Source organism: Brachyhypopomus gauderio, chromosome 7 (assembly GCF_052324685.1).
Source record: "Brachyhypopomus gauderio isolate BG-103 chromosome 7, BGAUD_0.2, whole genome shotgun sequence".
NCBI classification, from domain to species: Eukaryota; Metazoa; Chordata; class Actinopteri; order Gymnotiformes; family Hypopomidae; genus Brachyhypopomus; species Brachyhypopomus gauderio.
The window spans coordinates 6,635,117-6,653,941 of record NC_135217.1 but is presented as its reverse complement, the minus strand read 5'-3'; positions in this window follow the sequence as shown (position 1 = coordinate 6,653,941).

Here is an 18,825-nt window from a genome sequence, read left to right as displayed (position 1 = left end):
AAAACGGGAACCATCTGGGGATCCCTGAGGACCGGCTCTGTACACGCCGCTGTCCGCAAGTCTGGTGCTGAATTTCAACAGTCGGTTGGGGATGTCCTGCTTCAGCACCTTGGAGAGGGAACGGCTGGTTCCAGGGAGGTTAAGAGATTTGCATCACTGCACCCTCACTGTTGGCAAATTCAGAGACTATTTGCTTTGCTTCAGTTTTAGTGTTTTTTTTAGACTGACTTCTGGGTGCCGAACTTGCTGCACATTTCCTGCACAACGCCAAAACTAGACAGGTTAAAAAAGGCAAGGCAGGTAAGGCAGACACGGTCTTTGCAGCTTTTATTGACTAAACTTTCCAATTGCCGCCTTGTGGATCAGCATAAAGGTTAAACCTAATAACTAGAAAAGGCTTGAAGGCTTCTCATTTTTTATTTCATTCGCATTTTTACCATCTTCAGACACTTTGCAGAGTGCCACTGTGCACCTCCTGTTTCCCGTTAACAGAGTCCGAGCGTGTTTGCAAACAAAGCTGTGATGGGTTATGAGAGCAGCGCAGAATCCACCGAATCACACGTGCCACCTGCGTCTGGCTCTCTGGCTCTCTCTGACTCTCTTACCCTAGCACACATTCCCATGCTCATCCATATCTCATTGCTATTCATCACTGACACTCCAGAGCAGCCACTGAATTACCAAGTCAATTTACAAGAGCTTAATAAAAGGCTGCCGTCCTTTTAATGGCAGAAACGGAGGCGCGGGAAGAGTAGAGGAGGGGAGGGAGAGAGAGGGGGGAGGGGGGAGGGACCACTGCTCCTGGTCCTCTCCGCGTCACCCCCCCAGCCTGTCGGGGGCACGCTCTCGTCAATACTTTCAAGTCTGCGCCTGGAGCAAAAATGGCCACAGAACAAGCAGCGGAGCGAAGCAATCGAGCAGCAGATGAGGTCATGCCGCGCATTTGACCTTCGGGTTCCGCCGCCGACCTTGACTTCGGCGCGGATGCTTATTGTGATGAGAGCGGCAGGGTGTGAAGCGATGGCCTCTGCGGCCGCATCACTACATCTAAACAAACTCATCTGCTGGCCCTAAAGGATGGGCGCCTTCACCAGCTACGGATCCTAACGAAAGCAGATGGATTTTAATGCTGCAGAAGACGTGGAGAATAGATTCCCACATACAGCCACCAAAGAAATGTAAACAATGCCTAGGTTTTAAAAACAATAGCGGACCATAATGTTTTTCTGTCGGTAAGCATCTGCCAAGCTAGGTTACTAAAATGACAGCAGTGCTTGTTGTAGCGGGAGGTTTAGGCTGCTAATTTAACTCCAAACACAATTAAGTCTTGCTGTAATTAACTGGTCAGCCCTGGCCGACCAAAGCATTTTACACAAATCACCCTACAACTGCAAGTACACCGCAACTCTAATTGGGATATTGTAATATAATATTAAACGGTTTATCTTCTATGGTCACTAAGTAATGAAGAAAGAAAATCTGCTGTATAACATGTATCTATTACTACATCTTAAATCATAGTGGACTTATGAAAACTTTTCAACCTCCTTTATATCCTGTGTGTCCATAGTTCCCCCACCCTCTCCCTTCATATTCCAGTGGGTGGGGATGATGGGTGTGTGTGCGTGTGTGTGCGTGTGCGTGTGTGTGTGTGTGTGTGTGTGTGTGTGTGTGTGTGCAGCCCCGTCGACAGGGGGGGACAACCGGGTCTGTTGTCCCGGGCCCCAGGGCCAGGGGGGCCCATCAAAGAGCCCAGCAATTTATTTTTTATTTAAAGTCTATAATTTTAAATAATCTTGAAATCTTTCATTAATATAAATTTTTGTACTCAACATAAGCTCAATGGCTAAAATATATGTTTTTTTTTACCTATCTGCATATTTTCCATTAAGTGCATACACCCCCGCCTCCCACTGAAAAATGGTTTGATCCAGCATCGACCGTAGCTGGCTGGTACCCGTCCAACAGCGGGAAATACAGTGGTGGATAGTTAAAGTAAATACAGAAATCTGGAGCGCAGAAAAGAAAGTCGAATTTTAATGTATTTGAAAAGTGCTGGAATTTAGGCTAAAGTACTACTTCGTTTCACAACAAATGTAATTCCAGGACGAAAAATGAGGAGAACGTGAAGACGTTAAGATTGGGCGTTTTGAAAATAAACAACCATTAAATAATGTAAATAAAAAGCAAATTATTTCGAGTATATGTATAAATATTTAACTTAATTATGTTTAGCGTTCAGGGAAATATTGAAATGGACATTTAAAGTGACGTACAAGTGCTTGAATTCCACCTTATAAAGGTGTATGAACCCTGCAAACGTGACTTTGTTCATTGCGCTGAAGCGCGGCGCGCGCGAAGTTACAAAATTCGAGAGGTGCACGACCTCGCGAAGAATCGAGACCCTCGCGCAGGTTCGATTACTTCATTTTCGCCGCGCGGACCCTCGCGCCGCTCGTGACACGTCAAGTATAAACCAGTCAGCTGTCAGAAACAGCTGATGTGTGGCTGTATTATATACTATATAACCTAACACAAGGATTGTCTGCTACAGAGAAAATTCAAATGACGTAAGCCGGGGGGGGGGGGGGGGGGGGGGGGGGCACATGAAACTTTCTTGTCCCGGGCCCCAGCAAGACTGTCAACGGGCCTGTGTGTGTGTGTGTGTGTGTGTGTGTGTGTGTTGGGGGGGGTTGTTTGACCTTTCTGTACCAACAGAAGCTGTTTCATCTTTTGCATTCGTGTCAACGGCCAAGACTACACGCATCCGTAGTGTGTGTGCCTGGGCACGTCATTCAAATCAATCCCGAAGCAGAAAGACATCACTCACAATTCAGTGCGCAATTACAGCCTGTTAGTCCTGTTGCAGATGACATGAAATAATGCAGCCATTCCCCCTCTGATGCCACCGCTTCAGTTCACATCAGCGTCATGTCCAGAGCTCATCTCCTCATCACGACACCAGCAATTTTTCAGTCACCCACGTTGACTTACTAACCCGTGGACAGTATGTTACAAAAATGTCACGTGTAATTCTTCACGTAGCCTCTCCCATCAGACGTGCAGGCTATTCGTTTGTGTGACCATACACATCTTTTAGACCACTCCCTAAAAGTCTACAAATTTTACAGAATTTCAACAACAAGGTTTAGAGGCAGAAAATGACATCCAGGTCTCACACAAACCATTTTTTTGTCCTGAAGATAACAAAAAACTCTTGCTATGTTGTCCAGCCTGTAAACATCACGTGTGTACCTGCTGTGTTGGCACACCTGTCCCCATGCGTGTTCAAAGATATTCCTGCGTCTTGTAAATTCAGCAAGCGAATGAGTCGTCTTATTAATCCCTAGTAATGATCAAGGATGTCAAAAGGAAACTGCCTACCATTATACATTTATCAATGATGAAACTTCTTTAGATTTGCTGACTGTTTGCAGTGGTATAATGAACTTTTAATGGCTTAATGGCTCTTTAAGGTTCAGACAGAAAACATAGGAATAAGGTACATAAAAAGACTGTTTATGAAGTTTTCTGAAGTAATTAACCAGCCTTCTATCAGCAATTCCCAGAGTCCGTCTTTAGATTGGGCTTTCGTTAGATTAGGCTTTCGTTAGATTAGGCTTTCGTTAGATTGGGCTTTCGTTTCCAAATAGAAAGTCAGCACTAACCAGGTGTTCAATATCTTTCCAGGGGGTGAAGAAGGGTGTGTGTATGTGTGTGTGTGTGTGTGTGTGTTTGCGCGCATATGATTGAACTAGGCTTGTCCATACTGAGGACAAAAACGTCCAAAGAAATGTGATTCTATGTCCTGGACACGGGGAACAGACAATAAAGTGCGAATCTTTGAATAAAGATTTTTGAATCAATAAAGATCTTTGAATCTTTGATCTGTAATTCAAGCAACTACGCTGCTCCACACACAAACACACAGACTTCAGCTCTATGCTGCTCCACACACAAACACACAGACTTCAGCTCTACGCTGCTCCACAAACACACAGACTTCAGCTCTATGCTGCTCTACACACAAACACACAGACTTCAGGTCTACGCTGCACACAAACACACAGACTTCAGCTCTACGCTGCTCCACACACAAACACACAGACTTCAGCTCTACGCTGCACACAAACACACAGATTTCAGCTCTACGCTACACACAAATACACAGAGTTCAGCTCTACGCTACACACAAACACACAGACTTCAGCTCTACGCTGCACACAAACACACAAACTTCAGCTGTACGCTACACACAAACACACAGACTTCAGCTCTACGCTGCACACAAACACACAGACTTCAGCTCTACGCTGCACACAAACACAGACTTCAGCTCTACGCTGCACACAAGCACACAGACTTCAGCTCTACGCTGTTCCACACACATACACAGACTTCAGCTCTACGCTGCTCCACACACACAGACTTCAGCTCTACACTACAAACAAACACACAGACTTCAGCTCTACGCGATGCCAATAAACAAAGAATAAATGGTCCATTCTTGGATGACAGTAGCAGGCTTTTATTCTGTTCTCACAGTTCTCCTGTTTATGTGTTCATTTATCAGCAATCTTATAGCAATATTTGGCTCTTGTAAATATTCGTCCAAATTACCAAATAACTTGAATTACATTTTTTTTCCTGTCAGCTCTTCCCACGGGACTATTAGCTAAATTAACAAACAGTACAATGTGTAATTCTGAGCTAATCTAATTTTTCAGGATTCCTCATTTTCCAGGGAGCGCATACCTTATGAAAGCAATAACATTGCACAGGTGCAGGACTGGTAGGATGTGTTCCTGTGGGGGATTGGTTAACCTTGTTTGTGTGACTGCTGTCCCTTTGAGATGCTGGGGGGGTATAAAGGGAGAGGTGTGTGGGTGAAGGGGCTCTTCCTCTTCCTCTTCCTCTTCTTCCTCTGCTTCATCCTTGCACCGTGAGGCAACCTGCACCGCTCGGTATTTCTGTTTCCATTAGGTATTATCCTTGTTAATTTAATCTAGAATGGTTATGTTATTGTTTTATATTTTTTTGGTTATTGAATAAATCTAGTTAATTGTGTGGCCATAGTCTTCCTTGGTTATATCTAGACTGGGACAGAAGAACTCATTATTAGTATCAGGTAAAGGTAAATCAATGCTAACACCAAGAGCTAGATGAAGAACTGAACATCTCCCTAAGAGCTAGATGAAAAACTGAACATCTCCATAAGAGCTAGATGAAGAACTGAACATCTCCCTAAGAGCTAGATGAAAAACTGAACATCTCCCCAAGAGCTAGATGAAGAAAATTAAGGAGGAACACCTCCTCCTCTGGATGACACTGGATGGCAAAGTCACAAGAGAAAAAACAGGCATAAGCCAACCAAAGACTAATTCTAGTCACAGTCAACCCCCACAGGAAACATCTCAACACAGCAGACGTACAGGTGGACAGAGTGATGAGAGAGAGTCTATTCACTACAGTCACCATGACACCCAGCCACCATTTGTTGCTCTCATTAGGAGTATAAGTGTCAAATGCAGATTAGCCTATCAGGCACAGCTGGAGTGTGACACCTGTAGATTAGCCTATCGGGCACAGCTGAAGGGGATTTGCCCCATAGGGTATCACGCTGGTCTTGGAGATCAGACTGGCAGGAAGCTTTTGTAGTTTGAACTTGCATCGGCATCTGACAGAATAGGAGGGACAGTCATGCATCTCGTCAAAGACACAAACATTTAGCACACAAAAATAGTTTGAAATGCAATGGTGTGGTAGATCCAGCCTCTATTGATCTAGTGTTCAGTTTATTCCTGCTCTGCCATAATTAGTGCTGTTTCTCAATCCATCATTTTCAAGCCATTGATAGCAGTTCTCCCTATTAGACACTTGCACTATATGCCGGTGGTACATATCATGCAGAGGTTTATTTCCCCATCATGGATTCTATTTCTCCTCATTGCCATCCCTCTGTTTCTGCTGTCTGAGGTACACACACTAACCCCTTCCTTTGGGCCGAACTTGGGATTAAATCAGACACTGTGAGGAGGATGTCCAAAAGCACCAGCGAGCTAAAAGAAAAAGCTGAAAGGAAGTGTGTTTGAGAATATTTCATTTAATTTGTCTGATTATGTTTAAGCCAGAAATCCCAATGCCACTGCATATTTCTTCAGCCAATAGAAATTGATTCATGAGTGTAACTGCCAGGCAGGAGCCTACGCAGATGTGTGTGCATTTTCAGACAACAGTTAACACTCCAGAGCCTCTAGTAATTACTGGCCCATTCCCAGACAGCCCTCACACACACCTTTTGTGACACACATCCATTTCCCTGGTCCCAATCATCGGTTTATTAGTCCCCTCACCTTTGCCATATTTCTTTCTTCCTATCTAAGCCCCACAGGTCCCTGAGTGGCTGAGTGTAGTGCTCCCTACTGGTGCCCCCTATGGACAGTTATGGACTTACACAAAACTGCTCCAGCTTAACATGGTGGAAGCATTTCTAATCTGTTATTGTTTTGTTCTTCAGGCCGCTTACGATAGTTTATGTGTTTTTCAATAAACACCTTGAGCTTCATCACTGTCTGACTCCTGACGGAGATCCCATATATAGTATATATGTATACTATTTCTATGTTCTATCTATCTATCTATCTATCTATCTATCTATCTATCTATCTATCTATCTATCTATCTATCTATCTATCTATCTATCTATCTATCTATCTCTCCCAAGTGAGTATCTGCAGTGAGATGTAGTTTAAGATATTTAAAACTGTAGTGACGTTTCCAGAGCAACAGGACATTTCTGACAGAGGGCCTTGATCAGTTGTGCAAGCAGATTCATACACTGGTTGTTCGGATTGTAGTTGCTGTTGCTTTCTGCAAACTTATAAGCTTATGCGTGAGACTGTAGGCTACAAAAATTCAAGCCTCAGGCCTCTCCCACTGTTCTCATTGCAAGCAACCCAGATAAAAACGCGCCTGGAAGTCAGCAAGCCGACGGAGTTCCAGAAGAGCATAAAAGATCGATGGTGTCTCATGGCGATGAAGATCGTGCCTGCCTATGGAAGGAGCACAATGGGCAGCTTGTAACTGGAGCTCTGGAGTCTGGTAAACAAAGGTTAAAAGCACTGGTATCCAGACAGCATAGATACACAAAAGAACCAGCAGCCAAAAGAGTGTGCTTCACCACTGAACCATCCAAAGTGCTACGGACATCTGTGCATCCACCTAGAATAGAAAGGAACAGTTCAACAAGAGCATATGGGAGAAAGAAGCACCACGTAGCATGAGTGCTCGGTAGTTAAGAGATCTCAAAAAAGGGCATCTCAATCTCCCAGAGCAGGGATCAATCAGTCAGATCTACAGGAGCAGATGTCCAACAATGGGTCAGAAAAATTTAATGGGCATGATGTAATCCATGCCTACTGACATAATCCATGCCTACTGATGTAATCCATGCCTACTGACGTAATCCATGCCTACTGACGTAATCGAGCGCTACTGACGTAATCCATGCCTACTGACGTAATCCATGCCTACTGATGTATTCCAGGCCTACTGATGTAATCCATGCCTACTGATGTAATCCATGCCTACTGACATAATCCATGCCTACTGACATGATCCATGCCTACTGACGTAATCCATGCCTACTGACATAATCCATGCCTACTGATGTAATCCATGCCTACTGACATAATCCATGCCTACTGATGTAATCCATGCCTACTGACATAATCCATGCCTACTGATGTAATCCATGCCTACTGATGTAATCCATGCCTACTGACGTAATCCATGCCTACAGCCGTAATCGAGCGCTACTGATGTATTCCAGGCATACTGATGTAATCCATGCCTACTGATGTAATCCATGCCTACTGACATAATCCATGCCTACTGACATGATTCATGCCTACTGACGTAATCCATGCCTACTGACGTAATCCATGCCTACTGATGTAATTCATGCCTACTGATGTATTCCAGGCCTACTGATGTAATCCAGGCCTACTGACATAATTCATGCCTACTGATGTGATCCATGCCTACTGACGTAATCCATGCCTACTGACATGATCCATGCCTTTAATTTCTTTTAACATTTTCTTTTTGTCTTATCTTTGTTTCCTTTTAATGTTTCTTTTTATTTATTCTGTAAATCACTTTGAGTTGCATGTATGTATGAAAGGTGCTATACAAATAAAGATTATTATTATTATTATTATTATTACTGATGTAATCCATGCCTACTAACGTAATCCATGCCTACTGACGTAATCCGTGCCTACTGATTAAACAGAACAAAAAGCCCACTACTGCTGGCTCCCATCTAGATTGGCTGATACTAAGAAGGAACGCCCAAACACCAGACCAACCACTGACCAATCACCTACCGTCTACAATATGGAAGCAACAAACTAAACTAGCATATGTGCAAGTCCAACGCCAGAAGCTTGAACTACAGCACAGCAGCAGAGGAACAAGTTCTAAATACAGAACGAGATCAATACAGGCTGGGATCTACCACACCACACCACACCATCTATATGTCATCTCCATCTCCAGAACCACCAGAACCACCATCAGTCACCTGTTGTACATGAATGCCATTGAGCTGTGTGCCAAGATGGAAAAGAACATTGAATCACAGATGAACCAGCATCTACAGCAAAGACCTTGGAATGTCCTTCAGGTTGCAGGTAACATGCAGGTACAGTAAGATGGCCAAGAGAAGAACCGTGAACCTGCCACTGTCAAGACCTGAAGACTCCACTCCAGATCCAACATCCAAAGATCAGGTGCCAGCTGGCGAGACCTGGAAGGAGCATGTAAGTATCCACTATCCAGGGTGAGGCACAAAACATCCATGAATACATTAAAGAAACGACCTCCTGGGATAGGCTAATGAGGGAGTGCCACAGTCAGATGGGCGATATGACCATATATGGGCGATATGGCCATATATGGGTGATATGACCATCACCATGGAGGTGCATCATCTGGATGGAATAGACCACTGAAAAACAACACAGGTGCTCATTTTGGGATCAGAAGGTCACACAGCAAGCAGAAGGTTGATCAAAGATCCATGATGCAGACTGTGCAAAGGAGCCTCAGAAACAATCCAGCACTTAGTATCAGGGTGCAATATGTTGGTAAGGAAGTTATGCACTGGGCTTTGCAGCCCCACGTCCAAATGAAATATCAACAAATGGAGAGTAAGAAGATCACCATCCTGTGAGACCTCCATATCACGATAGACAAACAAGAAGATCACCATCCTGTGGGACCTCCATATCACGATAGACAAACAAGAAGATCACCATCCTGTGGGACCTCCATATCACGATAAACAACCAACCAGACATTCTCACAGTATACAAGATGCAGAAACAGCAGTTATAACAGATGCAGCAGTCTCGAGAGATGGGACCATTCAAGAAAATGCAGGAAAAATCCAATACAGAAGGTTAATCCCAAGGTTGTCCCAGTGGTGATGGGACACGTGTAGCATCAGTAGATCACAGTCATGACATAATCAGTCTAGAAGACAAAATGGTCATTTAAATATTGATCCGTCAAAAACATTTTCATTTATAATCGAATTATTCAGAAAAAACAAACCAACAAACAAAAATTATATGCACATTGTCTTTATAATTTTTAACTGAACAGGTACATGTTTTGATGTTCAACTGGAAAGTCAATATTTTATGTTGATGTGTGAACTCTGGAAACTGGGGATGATGGGAAGACAAGACGTCCTACTGGGATTTCAGGTCACATTTTAATTTGAGCACTCTGGTGAGAGTTTGCCTATAAATAAAAAGGAATGAGTGTTGTGTTGTGGTCCATGGCCCTTGGAAGCTAATCAACTTCTTGTTTCAACACCAGGGGGTAGCGGAGTCTTTAACCAAACCTTTCACATAGAGAAAGAAAAAGGAAGAAAGATAGAAAGAGGGAGAGAGAGAGAGAGAGAGAGAGAGAGAGAGAGAGCAAGAGAAAGAGAGATATTGAATACCTGCACTGAATACAAACACCGTGGGTGATCAACGTATCCTGGCAACAAACTGCATGGCCTCGGAAAGTTCTGGAAACGTTCAAGCCTTGCTGTAGTGCACCTGTATTTGTGTGTGTGTGTGTGTGTGTGTGTGTGTGTGTGTTTCAAAGAAAAGAGGGAGAAAGAAATATGACTGAATATATCAATAATGCCTTCTGACTTTTTCATATACTCTCAACACATCACAGGCGTTCTCACAAGTGCATGTGTGTTTGTGTCTGTCTCTGATGCACTTACTGCACCACAACTCTTCCTCCTTTAATTTTTATGATTGAGTGAATATATCATTGGTCCATTTAGAAGGGTAAAGGGCAAGAAATAAAGGACTCTGCCATATTTCAGGGAGCAGATTGAAGGCTGTACACAATGATGGAGAAGTCATGGAGTCTTGTCTCAGCCAAATGGATGGTTCAGTTACATGGACAGAGGCAGTTTAATGCGGTAATCTTTAAGATGCTGGACTAAAAAAGGTAGATCCACAGAGTAAGAAATACAGATAAATAATGGATTAAATATAGATTATTATCAGATTAAAGGAATGAATAAATCAACTGAAAAAAGCACAAGAATCCAACGCTTTCGGATTACAACACTGAAGAGCATCCATGTTTAAGCCTGTAGGAATATTCTCTGCAGCGTTTGAGAGTGATTTTCTCCTCTTCTCTCAGCCAGATTTTGTCCTGGTTGTTCAGGTTGGTTGTATTTCAAATAGTACCACTCATTCATGATTAGGTTCAAATGTGGACTTTGACTTAGCCACAGTGAGACATTCACCACTGTAGCTCTAGCCTAGTGGTTGGATCTCCTGTCCTGCTGGAGGGTGACGCTTCTCCCGAGCTTTAGTTTCTGAGCAGCCTGAAGCGGCTTGTCTTGCTGCATCTTCATATCTCACACCATCCATCGGCCCTTCAGTTTTAACAAGATGCCAAGTCCCCCTGCTGAGTGAGAGCGTGCCCACAGCATGGTGCTGCCTCCCCCACGCTTCACTGCTGGGACGGTGTTTGAGAGACACGTAGCGCTTGTGCCACACATATTGTTCTGAAGTTTTGAAACTCTTTAGCTGGTCACCCCGATGCTTTGATGCAATGGTGTGTTTATTTTTTCTCTTCGGAGAAAGATTCTTTCTAGCCACTCCTCCTACACAGGCCAGTCGAATGCAGAGGTTTTGATATATTTAACTGGTGCGCCTTCACTCCAGACCCAGCTACTGTACTCAACAGGACCTTCAACTCCCCCAGCACGGCCGTCGTGCTGAGACGCTGAGTGTTGAGGGAACGGCCTTGTCTACCCGGCGCCTGGGTGGTATGATGCAGCTTCCTTTCTTCGCAACGGGTTCAGCAATGCTCACTGGAATATCCAACCACTATGGTATCATTTGGTATCTTTTGCATGTCTAGACAGAGATGCTCTAATTTCCTTAGAATGCCTTAGAATGTTTCAGAGGGCAAATTGTAACCCTACGGTGTCCTTGTTAGGGCGGTATCTTTCATCTGTGTAAACTTGGGTTGAATAATTATGCAAATGCCATTTGTTGTTTAGAATTTCGATCACAGAATATGTTCTTATGTACAACCAAAACTACTGTATTTCTATGTAAAAACCAAAATTATAGTTTAAAAATAATTCATTCTGACAGTTGGTCTTTCAAAAAACGACAGCACAATATATCACAGTATCCTTTGTAAACCAGTAAATCTGCAGTGACTTTTAAGAGAGCTTGGTGTGTTTGCAAATGCACAAAACGCTGCTCTGTTTGCCAAAACTTGTACCCTTTTGGCCAAATGAGAGTTATGAAGTGAATGACAGGACTTGGGGAGGTGTTCTGTGAGGAGGTGGGGAGTGAACAGAGGGGTGGGTGACCGTGTGTGGAGGAGGTGGGGGGTGAACAGAGGAACCGTACTGGGGGAGTGTGACCGTGTGTGGAGGAGGTGGGGGGTGAACCGTACTGGGGGAGTGTGACAGTGTGTGGAGGAGGTGGGGGGTGAACCGTACTGGGGGAGTGTGACCGTGTGTGGAGGAGGTGGGGGGTGAACCGTACTGGGGGAGTGTGACCATGTGTGGAGGAGGTGGGGGTGAACCGTACTGGGGGAGTGTGACCGTGTGTGGAGGAGGTGGGGGGTGAACCGTACTGGGGGAGTGTGACCGTGTGTGGAGGAGGTGGGGGGTGAACCGTACTGGGGGAGTGTGACCGTGTTCGGCCGATCGGTTCTACCTGCCCTTTAGCTTCAGTATCACAGACGTCTTTATAAAGTGAGAAAACTAAGAGTGACCGACCCAACAGTTCCATTCAGTGGGTTTTTGAGAAGCTAAAAATGAACGTCTAAATTGCACTGTATAATTGTAAAACGCTCCAGGGCTGAAATGGCACTCTGCAACACAATGCATTATTTAATACTGATTACTCCTGAAGGAATTAAGGTTTGAGAATAATAAAAATTCTATACAATCTGATTTTTTTTATAAGCATATGAAATGTTGAACTTTAAAACTGTTCAAAATAGTTTTTATTCAAGCAAATAGCTTGAGCCATAACAGCAGACCAATGATAAACCTCACAATTATGATGTGAAAACACGCATGCTTCATCATTCCGAACAGCTGTTCCTCTAATACACAATTATGCACCACAAACATAATCAATGCCCTTCATTTTTGCTAGCGTTCTCTTATAATTAAGATGAGAATTTAGAGAAACGGGACACTTTTTGCAAATGAAAACGGAAAGCTATTACCCAAAGTAGCACCTAAACTTGTGGGAGCAGTTCACATGAGCTCAGTTGGGTGAGAAGGTTTAATAATGGAAAGCCTTCTGGGCTACTTCCAAAGTTAATTTTTTTATACCCAGAAAATGTTCAGGGCAAAAACCCCATAAGGCCACAGCTAATAAGGCCCATGAGAGAGGAGATACCCCAAAGGTTTACAACGGAAGACAGCAAGTGGGGCAAGTCGATCCTTGGTATGTCCTTTAGGGCATTTCGCCAAACTTTACATGTACAACCCAGAAAGTGCTTAGAAAGTGGGCACATGGCTTTCAGTCTCTTTGTATTTCTGCACTGAACTGGCAGAGTGCTGCATGTACCCTAATGATGCAGGAACTTATTATGGCAGAACGCCAGAAATCCCTGACAGGGGAGCAGCGAACTAGTGGGGCATGAACCAGGACTCACCGGCTCAGCCAGGACTAATCACTGGCTTAGTTAATGCACCCCAGTGAATTTAACTCGTAGACTGGTGGACGTTACCGTGGAAATGGATGGGGAGACAAGTGGAGGGAGACAGGGTGGACAAGAGTAAAGAGACAGAGAGGGACGTGGAATAATCGAATACATTAGAAGGTGTTCGGGCAGACAGAGAGAGAAAGCGCCACCTCTGCCTGTGGAATTCAGAGAATATAAAGCTATCAACATTTACTAATGAAGCTTGTTTCTTTCAAACCTTATCAAAAAACATTTGTAAGAAATGTCTGTAGGTCTAAGCAAGCACGCCTAAGCAAACATTTTTACAGAAAATTAAGCAATCATCCAACTTCTGCAAGGATATTCATTGTTTTTTCCTAACAAAACAGGATCTGTGAATGAATGAAGTGATGTTATGTATGAAGCATCAAAATGTGCCACTAACGTTTGAAGAGAACGGTGAACATTATAGAAAGCTTATAACAGCTTAATGGGGAGGAGTGAGGGATGAGTGAGGGATGAGTGAGGGAGGAGTGGAAGAACACACGCAGGCTGCTGGCAGGGAGAGGAAGAGGAGGATGAAGGTGATAGGCTGGATAAACGTCTGCTCTCATTGAAGCACCTACCCACAGCTGTCTGCAGTCACCACACAGCTGTCCCTGGGTGCTCACTCTCATTATCTGGTTTCAGTCTGCACCCATGCACAAGTGATGTTGGTTATGTGGCTTGCCCACTCTCTCTCTCTCTCTCTCTCTCTCTCTCTCTCTCTCTCTCTCTCTCTCTCTCTCTCTCTCTCTCTCTCTCTCTCTCTCTATGTATGTATATAAGTGCTGCCCTGATATCAGTGTGGAGCCTGCTGAGCTGTACTGGTCATAGTGCCATACATTTAGTACACTGTGAGTAATTTCCTATCTCGTCTTCCCTCGTTGCATGCAGTGTGTGTGTGTGTGTGTGTGTGTGTGTGTGTGTGTGTGTGTGTGTGTGTGTGTGTGTGTGTGTGTGTGTGTGTGTGTGTGTGTGTGTGTGTGTGTGTTGATGCGGAGACTGAGCTGAGCTGAAATCAGTCTCTTTAATGAGGGAATAGTTGGGAAGATGAAACGAGGTGAAAACGAACAATAGTTACAGAAGCTGATCAACCAGGCCACCCTCACGCCACACTCAAGCAGCAGGGCAGGTTCGAGTGTGTGTGTGTGTGTGTGTGTGTGTGTGTCTATGAGAGAGGCACTGTACAAACAAAAGGAAACACAATGGCTTCCACAAAGAGCTCCAATAAAATATGCGAAGCATATTGAGACTTTGTACTGGTTAATATACGGAAAAAATGAAACTCCAGTAAAATATATGATGCATATTCACAATTGCTACTGGCTGGTTCATCTGCTGGTGACATTCACCTTCTCACTTCTAATGATGCACAGTAGCAGTGATACTTTATCTGATAGATAACACACACACACACACACACACACACACACACACACACACACACACACACACACACACACACACACACACACACACACACACACACACACACACACACACACCAGCCAGTTTAGTACAGATGGGCCAGTGTTTTTCCTATCTTCTACTGTCCAATACTGTTGCAAGGTGAGCCCCTTGCAAATTGTCACCTGAGTTGCCTGTTCTTAAGTGACCAGAATGGGATCTGGTGTGTTCCTCTGTTGACGTTTGACGTGTTTAGCGATGAATCTGCCTGCTTGAGTTGTCATGGGTGGTTATAGTTACTGTTGCCTTTCTATCAGTATGTCCATTCTCCTCTGACCTCTGGCATCAACAAGTCATTGAACTGCCACTCACTGCATAATTTCTTTTTTCAGACCATTCTCTATAATCCTTAGAGATGAAAATCCCAGTAGATCAGCAGTTTCTGAAATTCTCAGACCACCAACTCTACTAGCACCAACAATCAGGCCACATTCAAATTCAAATAATGAATCATCTTTCTTACTATTTCCGACCATGTCTTGACCATGACTGCATGTCAATGAGCCACACGCGCACACACACACACACACACACACACACACACACACACACACACACACACACACACACACACACACACCTTTAATAACAGCCTTATATCAGTTTCACAGTGGCAATACCTCTGGAATGCATGTGTGTGTGTGAATGTATGTGTGTGTGTGTGTGTGTGTGTGTGTGTGTGTGTGTGTGTGTGTGTGTGTGTGTGTGTGTGTGTGTGTGTGTGTGTGTGTGTGTGTGAATGTATGTGTGTGTGTGTGTGTGTGTGTGTGTGTGTGTGTGTGTGTGTGTGTGTGTGTGTGTGTGTGTGTGTGTGTGTGTGAGTGTGTGTGTGCAAGGTAGGAATATGCTAGCAGTGGGAGATAATAAGCACTTGTTCTACCTTATAAAGACACACAGCACATGGCTTCCAGAACTTAGGGAAATGGTGTAAAAGACACCGGAAAATCTTTGTGTGATTTGTGTGAAAGAATGAAAGAGAGAAAGAGAAAAGAAAAAGACAGAAAGAGAGAGAGGGGGGATCAGAACCATTGAATTGCTCGTACCCTCGTCTGGGTGCTGCGTGAGTGCACATGAAAGCGTCGCAGCCGTGCGATATGCACCTTTCACTTCGCACATTCATTTCCCGGTTCGGCCCATTTTTCACTTTCCCTTCCACAGACTGAAAATCAAGTAATAGGTGTGGGACAAAGAGACCCAAGGAGTAACCCACACTGACTCACGACAGGAGGATTTTATTAATGAACTGTGCTCAAACTGCCGTACCTTTGTCTCCTAATAGCCCTTTAAAACGGGGAAAAAAAGGCATGAAAATATTTTATTAATGAGCTGTGTTCAAACCACTGTGCCAAAATAGCCGTATTCTTTAAGGCTTTATGGAAGATGTGAAGCCATCCTGAGTTGAAGGTTTTTCTCTTGCTGTTATGCCTGCTAAGTAACACGTAATTGCAGCTTTTGCAGTTTCCCGATTGTAAAGCTTACTGATGTTATCTAGTCAGCAGACGCATTGCTAACAATAATTTATTTTCTTTCACAAATAGTTTACTCATCAAGATTCTGGCATGTACAAAATTCTCCAGGTACTATATATTTCTGCACACCCACAAATGCCATTACTGCTTTACAGGCAAAACAAGACGTCTTTAGGAAATCACAGCTAAATTTGGAGTAGCCCAAAGTGCCATATTCCCCTGTGAAGCTATTCCCATAATTCAATGACATCATCCAATTAGCACTGAAAAAACTATAGTAGGATTCGATTTTTATTTTTCATTATTAATTCTTGCCTCATTGTCCATATTCAGTCGTCCCCGGTTCCTGTCATTGAAGGTCACATCTTGTTTCCTCGCCATCCAACATTGGGTCATTCTCTGATGAGCTTGCCTCTACCATACGGCCCTGTCTAGCATCTCAATGTGCTTAGAGGTGAGTGGTAAACACACAGGTTCCTTAAATCACAGGCTGCACAACCAGACTGAGCAAGTTTCCGCTAACCTATCAGACCATCACAATGAATAAAGCCATGCGGGTCAAAGGTCATGTGAGCCTCATTATGCTTCCAGCACAGAAAGTGGAAAACTGCATGTACAAATAAATGGATGTTACGTTCACCGTGACAGATGTCGCCCTTTCATGCCACTTCATGACCAGTTTCGAGTTTTGTCTTAAATGGTTTAATCTCGGCTTGAAAGGCTGACCCGAGATCAGTGTGAAGGAACCGCTTCTGCTATTCCAGTCTCACCACCCAGGTTTAAAGCTTTGAGGTTCCTGACATTACAGCACAGTAATTACCTTAATAATGTCCTCGATCGTTCGTCTGATTAATTAGCCGCAGTGCCGGGCTGTTGCAGGAGCTCAACAGACAAACTGGCGTGGGAAATCACTTTCACTGAGGGTAATACAGAGCCGTACACTGTACCTTGACACTGACTGACTGACGTTCCTTTCAAATCCAGCCTACCAAGACATGTTTTATAGCACTGGCCCTCCTTTGTCCTCCATCAAGCCGTTCACTACTTACAAATAAACGAACTTCCTAAGCCAATCAGGGCACATGTTTAGGCTGCTTACAGGACCGGGGAGGGAGTCCTCGGACAAACTGCTGTCTGCCTACTGAGCATCAGCTCGTCCCCACACTGTGTGCTGCCTATGGCACATTTCACATTTCACATTTCTATGAGGCGTTACGTGGAGTATGATGATCTGAAGTGTTAAAAGCTGAAAGAGAACTGAACATCTGTCTGTGGTGCTCTTCATGTTTCACTGTTGATCTTTCACTTCCGCTAATGGTTTAATTCAGGTACTGAGCTGCGCACATCTTGTTCTGAAAGCCCATAGCCAAGAGCTCTGCAAATAGTAAAAGAGAAGTGAACACATAATGTTTAAACCCCATGAAAGCTAAAGCTCTGAGGTATACGTTCATGTGCCAAAAGATTATTGATTTTTCATCACAACACCCAAAACTTATTAAAGCACCCGCCACTTTGGAGTCACTTCTCTCCAAATGCCTGGATTATGCAGAGCTGACACCACATATTCTTACAACAGGTGACTTTCTGAGATGGCAGATGAGATTGTAATTGGGTGTTCATTACGCCTCAGCACTCGTGTTGTCGGCTGTGAGGTCGTGTGTAACAGCACACAATGGCACCGAGACACCCAGTGCGCTTCCTCCGTGCTGAGCCAGCAAGAGGCCCTCAGGCCTCACATGGTGAACGGCTTGTCACGGGCAATAGGCCCGGCACAGTCGGCCCACTGCTCCTCCGCACCGCGTGACTCAAGAAAGGGGATGACGGCGCACTCATCCGTTCTTCGGTTCCCTCGCTCGTAATGGAACGTCTAATCCCTGTCTCTTCTCATTTTGTCTTTCCGAACGCGAAGAGGAAGGGATGAAGGATCTCCTCCTTCAGCGGATCATTCACGTCGGGCACAAAGAATTAAGAGCAAATTACGCACAGATCCTTGAGAAGATGAAGGCTTCTCTCTCCTTCGCAGATTTCGTTATTCCGTTTTAAAAAAGAAACTCATTTGTCCTTTTTGAACCTAATATGCATGTAATTGGAGCCATCGTATGGCTGTCGCCGGGACCCTTGCACTCAATGTTTGGATCAATCACTCATTAAGTGACTTCTCCTGTGTCACATGACGAAAAACATCTGAAGACCTTCATGCTCCGCAAGCTAAATACTTACGCAAACAAGTGTCTCGAACCTCGTGATCCACCTGATCTCCCAACATGTCTGTGTATTTCACCAACAAAGAGAATATGCCCATACATATCCTATATTTATTGTTTGTTTGGATTATCAGTGAAAAGTGGTCCATTTCAAGGCAAGCATATATATATTTTTAGGCTAATGATAAACAATAACCATATAAGGGGTGGTTTTTGTTCCGCTGTGAAATTCTTGCTTTATGTTCTACTTTTTCATATGCGTCGTTTCCAGCGTTGCCACCCAGAACAGAGTCTGTTTGACTTCCCGAGTGCTCCCTGCAATATTAAGGCCCTTGGCAGGAAGTTAACTATTAGAGAGGAGAGAATAAAGGGGAACACACTGTGTAGCTTGAATTCATTAGCATGAGAAA